At 39.1% G+C, this 20,675-nt stretch overlaps 1 pseudogene; it reads left to right on the top strand.

The window, feature by feature from the left end:
- The first annotated feature begins 13,794 nt into the window (after window positions 1-13,794).
- On the top strand, window positions 13,795-14,887 carry LOC138173627 (L-lactate dehydrogenase A chain pseudogene; annotated as a pseudogene).
- The last annotated feature ends 5,788 nt before the right edge of the window (window positions 14,888-20,675 follow it).

Genomic DNA, 20,675 nt, shown 5'->3' on the forward strand with positions numbered 1-20,675 from the left:
GAATCTATGTTCCCTGCAAGTTCTAACATTTCATGAACTTATATGGGGGACCTCAGTAATCTAGGTGTAGCAGCAAGCACCATAGCATACCCAGGATGGCTGCTAGCACAGGTTCTTGGATCTGCTTTTCTAAAGGAAAGCAACTCAAAATGGGTTAACAATATTACTTTAATCAATCAAACATATATCATTTACCTAGTTCAAGGGAAAAAGTCAGCGCCCTGAACTTCAGAGAATACAAACAGAAGTTACAAGCAGACAGAGAAGCAGATCAGCAGACAGGGCTTCCAGCTGTCTGACCATTACATCCATACCTAGTTAGTCACCAGAGAGAGAAACACCAACGTCTTGGTTTTCAAAGCTGGGGGCTCAATGGCTGCCCAGAGTCTCGTCTGGCCAAATCACACAACTCTTCCCAATGTGAGCTCCAAAGCAAGATTTCACATCAGGGTATATATAGCCTTGTCCTGGCTCAGATAATGTAACAGCCCTCTTGACCCACAGCCCAATCATAGTGTAACAAGGTGTGGGCATACCTGAAAAACAAGCCTCCCACCACAGGCTCCATATGACAACATTCAATTTATTAGGGGGCAGAGTATATTTTCAAATCAGGGAAGGTTCTCAGAGTCACTTGAATCTATCAAAGGGCCAAGGAGCAGGGAAGATCTTCAGATTCCCATTCCCATAACACCAGGCAACTAACAAAAATGACATAGAGCAATGGGAAGATGGGTGCTGATAGGACTGAAAGCTTCCCATCTGCTTCTTCCCTTCCCCATTTACTATTCTATTCTATGCCCCACATTAAGCCTCTTTCTTTCCAGTAACACTATCAAAGAATTTGTATGCATGTGTGTGTGTATGTGTGTGTGTGTGTGTGTGATAAAAAGGCCATTGGACTTGGAGTTGGAAGACTTGGGTTTGAATCCTAGATCTATCACTCATTAATAGCATTTTGACCTCCGTGAGCCTCAGTTTCCTCTTTTGTAAAATGTGCATAAGAATTGAACTACCTACCTCACAAGGCTGTGGTAAACAAACCTGAATACACTATAGAAATGTGCATTTTTGTTAAAGGTGTCCAGCATAGCTTCAATATGCTTCAATGAGAGCCTGACCTCGGCTATATCTTGGCCTCTCTGGGATGAGAATTTGTTAGCTCTGTATAGCTCTTTAATCTGGAGCTGTCTGACTCAGAATTGATGGTAATTGGGACAGACTGGGCTGAAGTTAAGCCTTGTATCTACAAAGAACAGGTTTGCTTTGCAAGTGAATTGTTGCAACCAGAATTCTTGTAAGAATGTTTGAATCACTTAACACTAGACTAATATATTCTTCGAGCTGGAAAGGGACTTGAAATCATACAACATAATATCTGAGTTGGAAAGGAACCAGAGAATCACAGCACTACCAAAGGGCAAAGCTGGAAAAGGCCATAGAATAAAAGACCTATAATGAGTCTCAGGCATCATTGATTCCAACCCCCTCATTTTGCAGTAGAGGAAATTGAGCCCACAGTACTCTCCCTCTTCTCTGATCTTTCATATCATTTTCTGGCTGCTGTAGCTGTCAGGTCACTTAGCATAGATTACCTTTGATTTTACTTGCTTTTAATGTGTCTGTCTTGTCTGTCCAACTAGACTCCAAGGAGCCTGAGGGCAGAGACTTTGCCATAGCCTTCATTGGTATTCTCTGAATCATGAAGCTCCCAGCTGAACTGTTGGATTAGGAGAACCAATTATTCTCAAGGAGTTCTGCATAGCACACTCCAATAGCTATTATTATCCATTCATGAAAATAAATCTCTTCTACTAGTTAATATTCCTTGTTTCTTAGAATCCCCAATTTTCTTTGAAAGTTGGTTCAATGCCAGCTTCTCATGAGTCCTTCCCTGGTCCCCCAGATGCTTAGTGCCCTCCCCTTAAAATTATCATGTATTTTATTTATACTTATATGTGTATATGTTTTCCTACCCCCTTTAGAATGCGTTTCCTAAAGCAAGAAATGATACATTTTTGTTTCAGTATTTTTAGTGCCTAGAACAGTGCCAGGCAATTTAAAGGTACTTAACAAATGATTGTTGATTAATAAATCAACCATTGGTTTGTATTTCTTGTATTCATTTGAAAATAATACTGGCTTTCTTCAAACAGTTTGTGCTTTGGTCTTTTAAATAATCCAGTCTGTCTTTCTTCTTATGTTTCAAATAGAATTATTTTCACTATTTCAAAATAATTCTGTGCCTGTATTACATTCATTATGCCCCCTTTCTTGGAAATGCCAAAGAGTCTTTAATTCAATAACCAATTTTTAAGTATCTGATGTGTGTAAGATACTGTTCTAGGTATTTGAGGAGTACATCAAAGACAGCTGAGCTACATCATTATCAACAGAGAAGTCCTCTTCTATCGAGACTCCAAAAAAGACATCTCTATTACCCTGGTGAACACTTCTAGCTTGCATAGGGCTCTCTCTTTTATGCTTTATTGATACCTATCCTTAGAAAATCATTGTCCAAAATAGTATGTGATAGAGTTTGTACAGTTCCACATGATTTCTAAGGTGGAAGCTACTAACTGTAGCATTCTGGAAAGACTTCCTGTAGGAGGCATTATGGAGCAGGGGTTAGTGCACAGAGGGGCAGAGGACAATCCAGTTACAGGAAATAAAATGAATGAAGGAAAGGAGATGGGAAAATACTGTCTACCTTCAATAACCCAGTTCCTAAGTTTAGTTCCTCTTTTCCTCCAAGTTTCAACTCAGATACAACCTAGCCTTTGATGATTTTTTTCTGGGTATGTCCAGGGAGGGTGAATTTATCTGGAGAGTAAAACTCATGGGATAGACTATGATGAAATCACTGCCTAGGCATTGTTATCAATGATAAACATTTCCCTAATAATGCACACGGAGTATAAGTAATAATTCCCTCCACTTGCAGAATTGAGACTCAGAGAGGAGGCATAGTCTGCTCCCAGTCAGTCAGGCAGCTAATAACTGGCCAAGGCAAGATGTAAGCTCAGAACCCTTGGGCTTGGCTGGACTTCAAGTCCAATGTTCTTTGAACTCCATCAAGAAAGTCCTTTGCAAAACTTAAAGTATCATATGAATTGTTATCATATGAATTAATTCTGCTTTTCTCTACTCCATGCTAAGCAAAACAAGCACCTTCCATACTCTTTGCATAACAGAATTTCCTGACCATTCAATATCCTGGTAACTCTCCCTTGGTATGCTCTAGCTTATCTAAATCCTTCCTAAAATATAGCACAGAGTACATTGTTCCAGATGTATTCTGACTGGGACAGACAAGCATTGGACTATTACCTCCTAATGAGATTCTACTAAACAAGAAATTAAATGATACATTGGAGAGTTGAATTTGGAATCAGCAGATCTAGGTTGAAACCTGAGTTCTGATTCCTAGGATCGTAGGTTTAGGATTGGAAGGGATTTCAAATATCATTTAGTCTTATTTCCTAATTTTACAGAAAAATAAACTGAGATCCAAAGAGGTTAAAAGATCTTCCTAAGATCATACAGGTTTTCAGTGGAATGGCTGAAAATTTAATCCAAAGTTCTTAAACTCCAAATCTAATAACTTGGAGAAATTGCTTAACATTTTTTCATAGTATCAAAAGCTTTATTCAGTTGTTTTTCAGTCATGTCTGACTTTTCATGACCCCATTTGGGGTTTTCTTGGTAAAGACAACTGCAGTTGTTTGCCATTTCCTTTTTCAGCTCATTTTACAGTTGAGGGAGCTGAGGTAAACAGGGTTAAGTGACTTGCCCAGGATCACCCAGCTAGTAACTGTCTAAGACTAGATTTGAACTCATCTTCCTGACTCCAGGCCCACACTCTATCCACTGCATGATTTAACTATCCTTCAAGAGCTAGAAGAGAAATTAAAGAACATTTTGTCCAACACTTTCATTTAACAGAGAAAGAAACTGAGTTCCAGAGAAGTTTCTATTATACTATGCTTGATCTCTGGCCCTGACTTTTGAAATGAGGAAATTGCCCTAGAATCAGGAGTTAAGAACCTTCTTTTTTATATCATGGACCCTTTTGACCATCTGGTGAAGTCTGTAGACCCCTTCTCAGAATAATATTTCTAAATGCATAAAATAAAAATACATATGATTACAAAGGAAATGAATTTTGTTAAGATAAAGATATACTTTTTTTTTTCCCTTCCAATTTCACGGATACCCCAAAATTTATCTACAGACTCTAAATTAGGACCCCTGGGATAGATGATCTCTAAGATCTATTTCAGATCAAAATCCCCTGATCCTATGGGTGCAGTCTAAGATCCCATTCTTTTTATGGGGGCCATGCCACACTGTTGACTCATATTGAACTTGTACTTTGAACTCAAGCAGCCCCAGAGTGTTTGCACATAGACTGCTCTTTAGTCTGAGCTAACAATTGAGTTAGCCCTACTAAGTGTACACACTCCTATTCAGCCCTCCAAAATTCACATAATCAGGTTCAATAAACACTTAATTGATTGGGGAAAAGCAGCATCCAAGACTTCAATCCTTAAGTCTTACAATCTGGCTTCTCCTATTCAACCTCATAACAAGTACATTTAGACCTGTCTCAGCTGCCTAAGGATTTCACCACTTGAAAGTTTCATGAAAAATAGCTTGGCTTCAAGGATACATTTGGCTGGGAATAATATACAGTAGAGATAACTCAATGCATTTTCAAACTCTTTTTACCTCTGAGCTTATAAGGGAGTTGGGCAAGTTTTTCATATGGACAAAACAAGACTAGCAGGGTTCTGGGCCGAAGTTCAGAAAGGCTGGGTCTATACAAGCCAAAAACGCACTTAGGCCTAGAGTATCTAAGTAACTGAAGCCAAAGGGGTTTGTTGCCCAGAATTATCAGAGTTGTCTTGATTTCTATTGGGATTGGAATGGGGGAAGGAGGATGAGTGCAGCCATACACAAAAATGTCATATAATATTGACCTTTTAAGGGAAAAAAATAAGGCATTATTCAGAAAAAATAAAACAACAGGTGGAACATTTTAACCTTGTAAACAGTTTTCCTTTGGATGAAGACAGAGAGAGAGAGAGAGAGAGAGACAGGCAAAAACATTTTTTTTTAAAGTCTCAGCTTCCTGGAATTGTAGGAACTCTGTTTACATGCTTAGATGGATCTATGATCTTATTTCCATGGCTAGATCTTTCATGAGTGAAGCTGAATTCCTTTCAGAGAATGTTTATTGGTAGTAAGATGGTATTTATGTAGTAGTTTAATGTTTGCAAAGACTATTTCATATTTTTTCATATCTGAGCATTACAACAACCCTGTCAAGGTAGGTACTCTAGGTATTATCATTCCCATTTTACAGAAGCAACAAACTAAGGCTCAAAAGCTTAAAATGTATTAATGCATTGTTGATAGAGTTGTGAACTGATCCAACCATTCTAGAGATCAATTTGGAACTATGCCCAAAGGGCTATAAATATATGTATACCCATTGATCCAGCAATACCACTTCAATGGCTGTATCCCAAAGAGATCATAAAAATGGGAAAAGGACTCACATGTACAAAAATGTTTATAGCAGCTCTTTTCGTGGTGACCAAGAACTGGAAACTGTGGAGATGTCTATCAATTGCAGAATGGCCGAACAAGTTGTGGTTTATGAATGTAACGGAATACTACTCTGCTGTAAGAAATGATGAGCAGGTAGACTTAAAAAAAAACCTGGAAAGACTTATATGAACTGATGCTGAGTGAAGTAAGCAGAACCAGGAGAACATTGTACACAGTAACAGTTACATTGTTTGATGAATGACTTTGATAGACTTAGCTCTTCTCAGCAATGCTAGGATCTAAAACAACTCCAAAAGACTTATGATGAAAAATGCTATCCATATCTAGAGAAAGAACTATGGAGTCTGAATGCAGATCGAAGCATACTATTTGCTCTCTCTTTTTGTTTTGTTTTTTTCTTTTTCATGGTTCCTCCCATTTGTTCTAATTCTTCTATACAATATGACTAATGTGAAAATATGTTTAATAAGAATGTATATGTAGGGTCCATATCAGCTTGCATACTGTCTTGAAGAAAAGGGAGGGGGGAGAGCTGGGGAAAATGTAAAATTTATAGAAGTGAATGCTGAAAACTTAAAATATGTAAATTGATTTATAAAAAAAGTTCCTCCAAATAAAACCACACCTTAAGATGTTTACTAATCATCATAAAATCAGTATGTGTTAGAAATGGAATTTGAAATCCAGTCTTCCTGATTCCAAGTTTTCTCTCTATTAATGTGTATAGTGCGCTGTATGAAATACTGGGTAAGATAAAAAAAAACAAAGAAAAGAATTAGCTGAGTCTGAGAAGCTTAGAGTCTCAGATGGGATACAACATAAACACAGACAACAGAACTATCCAACATTATACAGCATTGGTAACGTAGAGCTATAAAAAGCAATGGGAGCTTTCATAGAGAAAGTCACTACTGACTGGAGAGGTGGTATTTGAGGAAGTGGTAGGAATTCAACAGAAGAGGGGAAAGGAGTGTTCCCATAGAAGTGGGAAATGGTGCAACATTTCCTAAGGGCAGAAAATAGCTAGAGTCTAGATCAGAGGTGGGAAACCTGTGGCCTCAAGGTCACATGTGGCCTTCTAGGTCCTCGGGTATGGCCTTCTGACTGAGTCCAAGTTTTACAGAACAAATCCTTTAATTAAGGGGATTTGTTCTGTAAAGTTTGATTTAGTCAAACAGCCACACTTGAGGACCTAGAGGGCCCTATGTGACCTTAAGGCTGCAGGTTCCCCACCCCTCACGTAGACTGTATAGACTCAGAGGAATAATATCACAGTAGATTATACTCATATAGGAACTAAGGTTTACAGGTCACTTTTCCTTACAACAACTCTTGTGAGGTAGGCAGCACCTTTATCTCCATGAGTCTCAGGGCCAAGAATCAACCCTGGTCTAAGTGGTACAAATCAAATACTATTTCCATTATACCTCTTTGGAGTCAGAGGACTTGGGTTCAAATGCCGGCTTTGTTCCTTCCTGTGTGCTCTTAGATAAGTGGTACAGAAGAAAGAGCACTGATTCTGGAGTGAGGTGATTCTACCTCTTCCCTTTACCATCTACGTGAGCTTGGGAAGGTCACTTTATCTTTGTGAGCCTCCGTTTTCTCATCTCTTAAATGAGACTCTAGATGGCCTCTGCTGAGATCCCTTTCTAGGTCAAGATCTCTGATGCTATAATTTTTCTGGGCTTTAATTTCCCATAAGTAAAATGAGTTTAAGTTGAATGGATAGAGTGCTAGGCCTGGAGTCAGGAAGACTTATCTTCATGAGTTCAAATCCAGCCTCAGACACTTACTAGCTGTGTGAATCTGGACAAGTCATTTGACCCTATTTGCCTCAATTTCCTCATCGGCAAAATGATCTGGAGAAGGAAATGGAAAACCCCTCTAGTATCTTTGGTAAGAGAATGCTAAATGGGGTCATGAAGAGTTAAACAAGACTGGAATGATTAAACAACAACACCAAATACATGGTTAACTTTGAGGGATATTGAGACAAACTTACTGATATTAAAGTGGAAATTGTTATTATACAATACTATGTTGGTTACATATATAATACATGCGTAATATATATAGATATCTAAACTATATACACATGCACATGCATATATACACATTTATATAGAAATACATGCATATATACACATACACATGCATATAATAGATAAATATGTATGCATATATACACATGAATACATATGTACATATGCACATGTACATATATATATTTATTTGTTTATCTCTCTATCCATCTCTCTCTCTTTCTTTCTCTCTCTGTCTCTGTCTCTGTCTCTCTCTCTCTGTCTGTCTCTGTCTGTCTGTCTGTCTGTCTCTCTCGCAGTTAATAACCCAGGAGGGCAGAAACTGGGAAGACAATTCTCTACAGTTTTGTCATATAAGACCTTTCTAATTGTAGCTCCCAACAGTAGCTGCTCTGGTCATATTGTTCTCCTCATTATCTCTCATCTGCACCTTGTTCGTGCTGTTTCCCTTCTCTTGAGTGACCCTCTTGCTCTGGTTCTTGACTCTTCAAATTCTCCCCATCCTTTAAGACTCAGCTTGAAGTCCCACTTTATCCATAAAGCCTTCCCCAAATATTCCAGGACACATGGATTTATCCTACTTCTTGCCTATTGCATTCTGAATCTGCCTCACATAGTTTAATTTTTTTTTCTCTAAAAGATACATGTGTAACTTATCTGTACTCTGTCACATAAAACTGGGCAGTCCATATGTAGTACAGCTATAGAGAGCTCTGGAACACCCCACTCCATTGGCGTTCCACCTCTATGGGGAGGAAGAGAATGGCCATGGTTGGTCACTCCCTCTCTCTTCTATCTATAAGAAAGGTATTGGGATTGTGATTATAGCAAACCATTATCTATCAGATATTTGAAATTAAGGGGTACATTTCTTTTTTTTGTGTGGGTCAAGATAAAAGTCACTTGCCCTGGTCACTTGGGTGGGGGCAGAGGAAGTAATTCCACCCCAGACTTGAAGGGTAACAGCTTATTGCAGGTGGTTTAGTTTCCCCTCCCTACCATACACTTATTATACAAAAAGACTCAGAAAACAAAAACAACAATAACAAAACATTTATCAAAGCAATCAAGTAAAATGGCAATCGGGCAAGCAAAGCAGATCAGCCTAGGTGATAGAATGTACAAATTCTTTGTCACCCTGGAGGGACACGACTTGAGCTCAGCTGAGAAGTGGGTTTTTAAGGGTCCCTGGAGGAACAGGTGTTGGGAATCAAGGGACATATTTGGGTTCTGGTTGCTCCTCACATGCCTATAGCCCTGGGGCCCTCCTGTTCTCTACTAAAAGTCTCTACCTTGACTGTTCTCGGCCTCTCCTTCTTCACAGCCATAAGTCTCCCAGTCAATCAAGAATCGTGACTACTTCTTCCTAGGACCCAGTGCCTCTCTAGCCACAGTGGACTTTTGGGTAGATCTGAATTCTTCCATGAAGGACTGAGTTCCAGGATGACCAATTTCCTCTAGGTTGTACCTGTTTTCTGAAGTGAATTCTATTTCTCTCAGCATGAATCCCTTTTTGGACATTTCTGTGTAGGTCCTAACTTGGATTGCTTTAGGAGTTTTTACCAAGTCTCCATTCACCAGATTTTTAGGTGCCAGGGTTGTACAGAGAATCAGAATCACAGAATTTCAGAATTGTCAGAACTTTCAATGGCCATTAAGTCTAATCCTTCTGACCATAAACCCAACAAATGTTCAGCCATTCTCTTCTTGAAGACCTCTAATGAGGAGAAACCAATCATCTCCTGAGATAACCCATTCCATATTTGGATAGCTCTTATTAGGAACTTTTTCTTGACATCAAATCTACGTCGAAATCTGCAACTCCTCCAGATTGCTCCTACTTTGACTCTCACAACAAACAAAGCAAATTTAAACACTCTTTCATGTGATAGCCCTTCTGGTTGCCTTGGTTTGCTTTTCCCTGACTGCTAGTGAATTTGAGCACCTTGCTGTGTGGTTATTAATAACTTCCTCATTTTTACATTGAAACCTATTGTCTTTTGACTATTTTTCTACTAGGTAATGCATATTTATTTTTTAGGTATGCATCATTTCCTTACAGAATCTGGATGCTAGAACTTTATCTGATATATTTACTGCAAATATATTCTCCAATCTCTTCCTTTTCTTTTTATTTCAGAGATAATGTTTTGTTGTGCAAGTTCTTTAATCTTTGTATAATTAAACCCATTTTTTGTCTCTAAGCCTTTCTTCTATTTATTTGATAAAAATATTCTTCATTGAGGCATTTTAAAATATATGCTAGCAAGCTGATACAGGGGCATCTAGGTGGCAGAGTAGATAAAGTGTGGGCCTTGGAGGCTGGAGGATCTGAGTCAAATCTGGTCTCAGACATTCATTATCTGTGTGATCCTGGGCAAGTCATTTATTCCTGTTAGCTTTAATTTCCTCATCCATAAAATGAGCTGGAGGAGGAATGGCAAACCATTCCAGTATCTTTGCCAAGAAAACCTCAAATGGGATCATGAAGTCAAACATGACAGAAAATGATTGAACATCACCATCAAGAGATTATACAATTATCTGTATTTTTTAAGATAATTAAATATTACTTTCATAAATAGTGGCATTGATTTCTCTGGATACTGACTAGTGAGGAATGGCAGAGGAGCTGACTGTGAGGGGCTGACGCTACAGGGAGGCATTCCATAGGGTTCCATTTACTGTTTCTGATTCTCAGCAGTCTTATCTATAAAATGTCTACTGCTTATATCAAAGAATTGTTGTAAGTAGAAATTTTTGTATATTATCAAACCCTCTATGAATTGTTATTATTATTTCATGGCTATCCATAACCAAATAATTAGTCACCCAGTATCAAAACTTCTGACAATGGGTCTTTCTGTACATAGCTAGGGATACTTTGCCATTAGAACAGTGTTGGAGTTCAGAACCCACTCTACATCATGATGAAGTTTTAATTATTGTTATAATTAGGAAGGACATTGATAACTAGAAAGGTTATGGTGGAGAGCAAATTGGATGTTAAAGGCTCTTGGAATCATAACATGTTCATTTGAAGGAACTTATTGTGCCTAGAGAGGACAAGAGAGGTGAGGGGAAAGGAGAGGAGGGAAGGAAGAGGAGAAGAAAGGAGAGGAGAAAAGAGGAGAGGAGAGAAAAGGAGGGGAGGGGAGAGGAGAAGAAAGGAAGAGAAGGTAAGGAAGTAGTGCTCATTTATATTGTCAATGATTTTTTTTTTAAGTTAAGCGTCTGGACTTTGAACTCTTGTTCTTTTATCTCCCCCAATCCATTTTAACAACAACAACAAAATGACCTGCTCCATTCACTTTTCCTTTCCCCAACACCTCTAAATGATACATAATTAAGAGCCAAAAATGACACAAAGGCATGGGATAAAATCAAAGGACTAACAACACTATGTAGAAGGCCCTGGACAGTCTTTGAGAAGTTGTGATCTCTTTCTTGGTCTCCCACGCCTCTAACTCTCCAAGTTTTGTTCTTCACAGAAGATTCTTTGCCTCTCTGCTCAGCAAAGTACCAAACAAACAAAAAACAAAAACAAATCAAAACCCTGGCCGAATCACTTTCTCCTTCCCTTGGCATGGACAGGAAACTTATCCAGCCCTGAACTGTTTAATGTACTTGGGATACCACAGAACACAAGCAAAGCACCAGAAAGGTCATCTCAAGTCTCGTCTATGGCCTCAAGACAAACAAAGCTTCTTCTCCCCTTACCCACTCAGATCCATTGACCCAGCAACCTAGGGGCTGGCCAAAGATAGAATCAGTTCTGGTTAGCTGAGAGGAAAGGAAGGGTAGTGGAGGGAGGGAAGAGGAGAGAAAAGAAGAGAGAAAGATAGAGGGGAGAAGAGAGTAGAGTGAGAGAGTAGAGGGAAGAGAGGAGGAAAAGGAGAGGAGAGGAGAATATTCTGGGGGAACCTGATGACTATCTTTGAAGGGCTGCCCTGAGGAAGAGGGATTAGCTTTATTTCTCTTGGAGCAGTGGGTGGAAGTTATAGAGAAGCAAATTTCAGTAAAATGAGAGGGAAAACTTCCAAACAATTAGAGCTGTTCAAAAGTGAAATGGGCCTTGGGGGTGGGGGTGGGAATTGATCTTCCCTCACCCAAACATGTCTTTGGGAAGAAGAATAATGATCATTGATCATGGATGTTTTATGGGGCATATTCTTCAGGTAGCAGTTAAATCACATGACTTCTGATATTCTTTGCAATTCTGAAATTCTGTGGTTCTTGTTTCTGTATCTCAGTACTTCGTATTTAAAACATAGGAGGTATATACAAAATATACTTGACTTCCACTAAAATTGACATATGTCTGTACATGATAGTGTTAGCGGCAATCTCTCTGTTCCATTTGCTATCCTTTTCCATTAAAATCCGCAGAACTGTGTCAGGGAGGGAGCTGGAGAAAAAGGCCAAAAGCATGCTTTGGTAATGTTTGTCTTTGGAAAATAAGACAGGAAACATCCACTTTGGGTACCTGTCTTCCAAAAGCTTGGCATATAGTGGGCACTTGACAAATGTTAATTTAATTAAATTGGTATAAATCAGTGAGTCTTTATTTCATCCACTTACAGGCCACATGTAGGAGAATATGGTAACATAGGAGCTCATCAACTTCAATATCTTGGACTAGAGTCAATTCATAAAAAGAAAGGCACAGTTGATTACTATAGTTAGGCTGTGCCAGGCAGGACACAGGGGATGATGGACAGCAGGGATCCCTAGGCAGCTGTTTTGTGTTGAGCTTAAGTGGGGTAACTACAAAGAGCAGTGGGGGTGGGTGGTGTAGGAAATGCTTCAGACACACTGGAGCCCAATTTCCAAAGAGACAACTTGGCTGGGAGTGGGTACAGAACCACTATGGCAGGCAGACTGACCTGGCATGTAGTAGTCAGAGATTAGCGGAGGTAGGGCTGGGGCTCTAGGGAAGGGGGTGGGTGGGTAAGGGGTCTAGAGATTGTTCTTGAAAATAGGACATTGGGCCAACTGGAAGTCTAAGAGGAAGACTTCCAATACAAACAGAGGTTTGTTGGCAAACAGTAACTGTAACTTTCAACAAAAAGGCCAACAGTTTGAATGTGCAAGGTATGGAAAGATTGCCAGTGCCTGGCATACAATAAGTGCTTAATAAATGCTTATTGATTGTGTGATCAGTTGATTTACTGTTAGTGACACCTCCTAAGCTCCCTGAGCCCTAGGAATCAAGGATATATCCCTCAGCTCTATGTCCTTCCCCTGTATGACCTCTCTTTTCTGTCCCATAGAATCTCAGTTAGAGGGAACCTTAGACAACATCTATTTCAACCTGTACAGTACAGTATAGGTACAGTATTCCTTACAGGTGGTCATGCAGCCTCTGCCTGAGAATTTCCAAGGAGGAGAAATCTATTGCCTTTTATTTACATTGTTCCTATCCTAGTACAAGACTATTTTGAGCCTCCATGCCTCCATGATTCTGAAGTGAGAACTCTGGTTTGAATCCTGGCTCTTCTGCTTTTTGCTTGAGTGACACTGGGAAAATTATTAACCTCTCTCAGCCTTGGTTTCCTTATATAATATGAAGTGGTGCTAGATTGGATAGTTTCTAAGATTCCTTCCATATTTACATCAAAGTTATGATCCCAATTCATATTCAGGATGTATAGATCTGTTCATGTTACTCCTTCAGCTCATACCTTCAATGAATCCCTATTGTCTCCTGAGTAAAGTTTCAACTTAGCCATCCCACACTCAAGACCCTTTATAATTCATTTATATTCAATAGCAATTTGTCGGTCAAGCATTAATAACCTACTATGATCCAGGATAGAGAATGAGATGGGCAGAAAGTGTAACAGAAGCAACTTGGACAGGCTGCATGAGATAGTCTAGGGGAGAAAGCTCTGGTGTGCTATGGTTCATGGAGTGATGAAGAGTCAGACATGACTGAACAACATGTTCTAGGCACCTTGCTAAAGTATGAGGTTACAATGTCTCTGATAAAGGCCTAATTTCTCAAATATAGAGAGAACTGAGTCAATTTTATAAGAATACATGCCATTCCCCAATTGATAAATGGTCAAAGGATACGAACAGGCAGTTTTCAGATGAAGAAATTAAAGCTATCTATAGTCACATGAAAAAATGCTCTAAATCAGCGCAATTCTGGGAGCAGTGGTTTCACATATATCTCACAACTTTCAAAGCCTGACCAGCAACCTCAATATCCCCCAAAATGTCATCTACTATTAAGGATCAGCTGATTTTGAATGTCCTGAAGGAGGAACATGTTCCACAGAACAAGATCACTGTTGTTAGGGTTGGTGCAGTTGGCATGGCACGTGCCATCAGTATCTTAACAAAGGATTTGGCTGATGAACTTGCCTTAGTTGATGTAATAGAAGACAAACTAAAGGGAGAGATGATGGATCTCCAACATGGCAGCCTTTTCCTCAAAACGCCAAAGATTGTTTCTGGAAAAGACTACAGTGTAACTGCAAACTCAAAATTTGTTATTGTTATGGCTGGGGCACGTCAACAGTAGGGAGAAAGTCGTCTTAATTTGGTCCAGCGTAATGTGAATATCTTTAAATTCATCATTCCCAATATTGTTAAATACAGCCCTAACTGCAAGCTGCTTATTGTTTCCAATCCAATGGATATTTTGACATATGTGGCCTGGAAGCTAAGTGTCTTTCCTAAAAACTGTGTTATTGGAAGTGGTTGCAATCTGGATTCTGCCCATTTCTGTTACCTGATGGGGGAGAGACTTGGTGTCCATTCTTCAAGCTGTCATGGATGGGTCATTGGTGAACATGGAGACTCCAGTGTTCCTGTGTGGAGTGGTGTGAATCTTGCCAGTGTGTCTCTGAAGAATGTTAATCTTCAAATAGGAACTGATGCTGATTCAGAAAATTGGAAAGAAGTTCATAAAGAGGTGGTTGAAAGTGCTTATGAGGTGATCAAGCTGAAGGGCTATACTTCCTGGGCCATTGGCTTGTCTGTGGCAGATCTGGCAGAAAGCATTATGAAGAATCTTAGGAAGACTGCATCCTATTTCCACCATGATTAAGGGCCTATACAGCATTAATGAGGATGTCTTCCTTAGTGTCCCATGTATCTTGGGGCAGAATGGCATTTCAGATGTGGTGAAGGTAAACCTCAATCCAGAGGAGGAGAGCCATTTAAGGAAGAGTGCAGATACTCTTTGGGGGAACCAGAAGGAGGTGAAATTTTACAACCTTTTAATGTGCTGCCATCAATAGAACATAATGGTGGTTAAGAGGTTATGTATGATGCGCTTTTCAAATAGGTCAAATCCTTCCTCTGATTAGTGATTGAACACCAGAAATGTAAAACCTGTGAACACACTCTATACTCTTCCTAAAATGAGAAATGGAGAATAGTAGAGTATGACTATTTGTTTAAACTCTGTTGATGTTTGTATATGATGCTGGATATGACTTGTATAGTCTTAGTAGTTGGTGTCAAGCAGATAGTTCCCCACAGGTATATAAACTACCTGCCTTGTATGTAGGTACTACAGGTTCCCATAGGTCCAGAAGACAACACTCCTGGCTACAAGACACCATACACTAGTAATTCTTTATTGATGCATTGATTACCTTGTGTTCCTCTCCATTAGGGCTCTTACAGCATGGCCCCATGCATCACATTTCCAGAGGACCTGATTTTTGTCTCCACACACACATACACACACACACACACACACACATATCAATAATTGTAAATTTCCATATTGTATAAAAAGATCTGTGTATGTACAACAATGCAACCAATTCCTAAAGTGTCATACTAATCCTAAATATTGAATAAACAACAAATAACTGATAAAAAATTCTCTGAATCACTATTGATTAGAGAAATGCAAATTAAAGCAACTCTGAGATTGGCTAATATGACACAAAAGGAAAATGATAAATGTTGGAGAAGATGTGGTAAAATTGGAACAATAATGCATTGTTGTTAGAGTTGTGAACTGATCCAACCATTCTGGAGAACAATTTGGGACTATGCCCAAAGGGCTATAAAACTATACATATACTCTGACCAGCAATACCACTTCTAGGTCTATATCCCAAAGAGGTCATACAAATGGGAAAAGGACCCACATGTACAAAAAGTATTTATAGCAGCTCTTTTTGTGGTGACCAAGAATTGAAAATTGAGGGGATACCCAGCAACTGGGAAATGGCTGAACAAGTTGGGGTATATGAATATAATGGAATACTATTATGCTATAAGAAATGATAAGCAGGTGGACATCAGAAAAACCTGGAAAGACATATATGAACTGATGCTGAGTGAAGTGAGCAGAACCAGGAACATATTGTAACAGTCACGTTGTATGATAACTAACTTTGATAGACTTATCTCTTCTTAGCAATGCAAGGATCTAAAACAACTCCAAAAGACTCATAAAGAAAAATGCTGTCCACATCCAGAAAAAGAACTATCAAGTCTAAATGCACATTGAAGCATATTATTTGCATTCTCTCTCTCTCTCTCTCTCTCTCTTTCGTTTCTTCTTTCTTATGGTTTCTCCCATTGGTTCTAATTCTTTGCAACATGCCTAATATGAAAATAGGTTTAATATGAATGTACACGTAGAGTCTCTATTAAATTACATTCAGTCTTGGAATGGGGGAGGGGAGAGATGGGGAGAAAATTTGGAACTCACAATCTTATGGAAGTGAATGTTTAAAACAAAAAAAAATCATAAAAAATAGGGGAGAAAATAAAATAACTATAGACAAAATTTTTTAAAAAGAGAGAAAAGCAAATATTTTAGGCTGGATAATAACAAGTCTGGAAGCATTCTCACAATAGAAATGTGGAATGTACTGCCTTGGGCAGCTAGGCCCTCTGCATTAGAAGTTTCTAAGGGAAATGGTCGCTTATGAAAATATGTTGTAGAGGGGATTATTTTTCAGGTGTGAGTTTTACTGGACAGTAACAAAGGGCCCATCCAACTTTTATGTTCTGCAATTCTGATTTGAGCATATCAAAAATATAAGAAGTATAAACAAAGGAAATTTGTCCATCTCATGTATATATTCTTATATAAATATGAGAAATTTATGTCATAGAAACTCATTAAATATGTGAACCAATTCAAAAGAAATGTAGAAAGATCTGAATTAGGATCTATTTTAAAAATTCTAATCATTAAAAGTGAATTGAGGCATTAAAAAAAATGATGTTACGAAGACAAAAGTGACGCAGTCTTCACCCTTAAGGAGCTTACATCCTATGGGAAAGAAATGGCATACATAGAGAAAATTGTATGCAATTTACATGTAGAATAATTTTGGGCAAATATTACCTGAAATGGGGGGGGGGTTAACATTGGTTTTCTGATGGAAGTGACGAGCTAAAATTTGAAGGAATTTAAAGTTTCAAGGTGGGGTTAAGGAGGGAAGGCATTGCAGGCATAGAGGATGGGGACCTGTATAATGGAGATAGGACATGAAATGTTATGTTCAGAGAAAGGCATGCTGGTCAATTTGTCTGAAAAGTCTATTTTTAGGAACTCGAAACTCTTTGACTTGTGCTTAGAAAAGGAATCAGGAAGTCAGAAAACAATCAAGAATCTAAGGTCCAGCCATCTTTGGCAAACTGGGCAAACACATGGCATTTTTATCATATTCTTTTAGCGATGATTATTACTATTCCTATATATAGGAAAGTGAGAAAATCAAAATCAACTTGCTTTTATAGATTATGGGGTAGGGGAAACTCCTCTGTAAAAAAGTTGTTCCTGTTTCCCTAAATTATCTTAGAGTAAGACCTCATTTTTGGTAATTAATTATAGGAGCTCTCTGTTTTGTCTCAGCAAAATGGCATCTACCTCCATTAGAAGCACTCTTAAGACAAAGACCAATAGCTTGAAATCTCATTAAGTCAACTGGGAACTTATCAACCAGGAGGGGACTTTCCTAATGATCATTTCCTCTTATATTTCACCTTTCCTCCCCCCTTGTCCCCAGGTTAAATTTTTGTCATCCCAGCAAATCAAATTTCGTGCTTTGGGGCCATGGCCATGTTCTTTCATATCTTTAATTCTGGAGAAGTCCCTATGTGCTAGGGGGAGGTTCGAGCATTGTCTCTTTCTTGATTGCCTCCTGTAATAACTTTCATTAAAAGTTTATTAAAAATCTGTTTGACACAGATCTTAGATTTCCCCCAAATTAAGATTTTTGTAAAGGTCCAACAATCTCATAGCAGATAGGCCTACAGTTTTCAACTTTCTTCCTCAAACATAGTCACACAAATTCTTTACCTTTTATCTACTACACTTAGAGACCACACTAGAAAAAGAGGATCTCACCAAGGTCCTAGCCTGGGGGCAGATCATAAACAGAGACATACCTGATTGCTAAAATTGCACTGTGGCAGACTGGAGCATAATGAATTGGCAGCAAGGATCTCTAGGCAGCTACTGTGTAATGAGGTGAACTGAAATGACTGTAAATAACATCAGGGTTGGGGACAAAGAGAAACCAAAGTTTCCATAAGAATGGTTTCTATAAGTTACTGTTTATCTGATGGAAATTCCAGTTTCAACTCTAGCTTGTAAACCTTATTCCTCCCCCTTACCCCCAAGAAAAGATGTATAAAATAGAAAAAAAAAATAATCCCTCAAAGGGTAAAGTTGGTCTCAGATGAATGACCAAGGGATGTTGAAATCTTCCATTAGGAATCTGAGATTTAGGCTAGACAATCAACCCATCACCTTTAGGTGAGGTAACAGATTATCTCAGAGGAAACATTTCTTTAATTTTTCTCCACTGTGCATAGGGTAATCCAACCAGAGGTTCAGAGGATGTGTCCTAAATCAATTATGCTAGAGAAGTAATCTAGCTTCAAAAAATGAAATACACCCAGACAAGTCCTAAAAATGTGTGGGACTCTCCAAGAGCATTTTAGATAACATCTCCCCACAATATCCCCTCTGGCTTGGAGTTGTTATGGGATCCTGAAATTTCATAGATTGAGTTTGATCCTGGGGGCTTTACCCCTGAAGGTATCAGCTCTCTTTGGCTATTGTTGTCACCTGGAATACCTCAGGAAAACCTCTATATAAAGATAGGTGTACCTTGTGTCTAGGTTTGCCAGAACGTGGGCATCAAGGTCCCTAATTCTGGCATTACTCTATATGTATTCTGGGTATGGGACAGCTTCTATTTCACTTTCTAGGAAATGTATAACATGCAAATTACTCAGGAGCTAGTTAAAACAAACAAACAAACAAAAAACTGATGGGGTACAGGCTCTGGGAAAAGCCTTGAACTCTGATCTAATCTTCCCATTTGATGAGGCATTTGCCTGAGGCCATAAGCCTTTCATTACACCTAGGCCCAAATCTCTTATTCTTACTATCCTAGCCCTCCATTGCCCAGCTACTTCCCATCCTTGATCCTATCAAAATATCTATGCCCAGCCTCTCCCAGCTCCAGCCCCAGCACCCATAACATGGCTAAACATACCAAGAAGGTCGGAATTGTTGGTAAATATAGAACACATTATGGTGCATCCCTCAGGAAAATGGTGAAGAAAATTGAAATTAGCAAGCATGCCAGGTATACCTGCTCCTTCTGTGGCAAGACCAAAATGAAGAGACAGGCTGTGGGTATCTGGCACTGTGGATCCTGTATGAAAACAGTAGCTGGTGGTGCATGGACCTACAACACCACCTCTGAAGTCACAGTCAAATCTGCCGTCAGAAGACTGAAGGAATTAAAAGACCAGTAAAATCTTATCAACTATCTGTAGCCCATAGTCCAACAATAAATGGCTTAATTTATTGAATAAAACAAAACAAAACAAAACAAAACAAAAAAACAACAAAATATCTATGCCCAAATCTGCCACCCTTAAACTAGCCTAGCCCTCCATTGTCTGTCATCTCCTAGTCTTCAGCTATTTTGCACCCTTAATCTCATTACTGGAGTGTAACCTCATCTGACTCCTCCTCAAGACCATCCCCAAACTCCTCCTCTAGACCACCAGTAGAACCTTTCCACAATCTTTCTGTAATTAAGCTCTGTCTCGCCTCCCTCAGTGAGGTTGCTGAGAATTCAATCTAGTGCAGACTCACTCAGTGTCAGATTATTCTGGCCTGCTTGTCAATACTAGCTTCATATATACTTAGGCTCCTTAAGAGGCTACCCATTAAGGCAAACCTTTAGTAATTTTTGCTTTACTTTGGCTGAGAGAAGACTTGAGTTGAATTCATTTAGCAGGACCCAGCCTGCTGATATTTTAGGGTCTTGAGCACCCCGAAATGTTAAACCTCAACAGTTTTATGACTCTGTGTAATAGCAAGCAAAATAATGCTTTGCTGCTTGTTTCAGCTGTTAAAGTGCCTTTGAGCCTGGGCTTTGATTATATCAAGTCTTTGTTGAGAACAGTATACATTGTGTTGCTATTAATAGGCCTAAAGGAGTTTGGAGATCTTCATTGCATTTAATAGGTGTAATGTCATCACATGGACCCCACAGTGGGAGGAGTTTGCCAAAAAACGTAGAACAGGAAGGGCTGAAAAGAAGGAGCAGAGCAGAGTAAAGCTTGAGCCTGAGTTAGGACCAAGCAGAACTAAAAGGGCGACTGTTTGTGATGTCCAGCCCTCTGTCCTTCTGTTCTGTCTGTGCTGATGTTACCTTGTCAGAATGAAGCACTCTCTCTGTTGAAAAAGGACCTGAGGTCTAGGATCATCAGCAACATCGCATCACCTTCCTATCCCTGTACAGTACAACTCTTTTCAGTGTGTGTTATGTTCCTGTGAAACCCTGTGCCCTGAATGTGCTTACTTTTCTGCCACCGTGTCCTTGGTCATGCTGTCCCTTGTGCTTAAATTGTCCACCCTTGCCTGCTTCACCTCTTGGATTCTTGTCTATTCTTCAAAGCCTGATGCAGTCAAAACTTATTCTGTGAAGTTTTCCCTCCATAGCCCAGCCCATGACAATCACTCTTTCTTTCGTCTTCAAAGATCCACATCTCTAATTATAAATAATTAATAATAATTATTGTTATATAAGAAACGAA

This window comes from Petaurus breviceps, unplaced genomic scaffold (genome assembly GCF_028583685.1).
Source record: "Petaurus breviceps papuanus isolate PSGF00001 unplaced genomic scaffold, PetGlider_PUasm1.0 63, whole genome shotgun sequence".
Taxonomy (NCBI): Eukaryota; Metazoa; Chordata; class Mammalia; order Diprotodontia; family Petauridae; genus Petaurus; species Petaurus breviceps.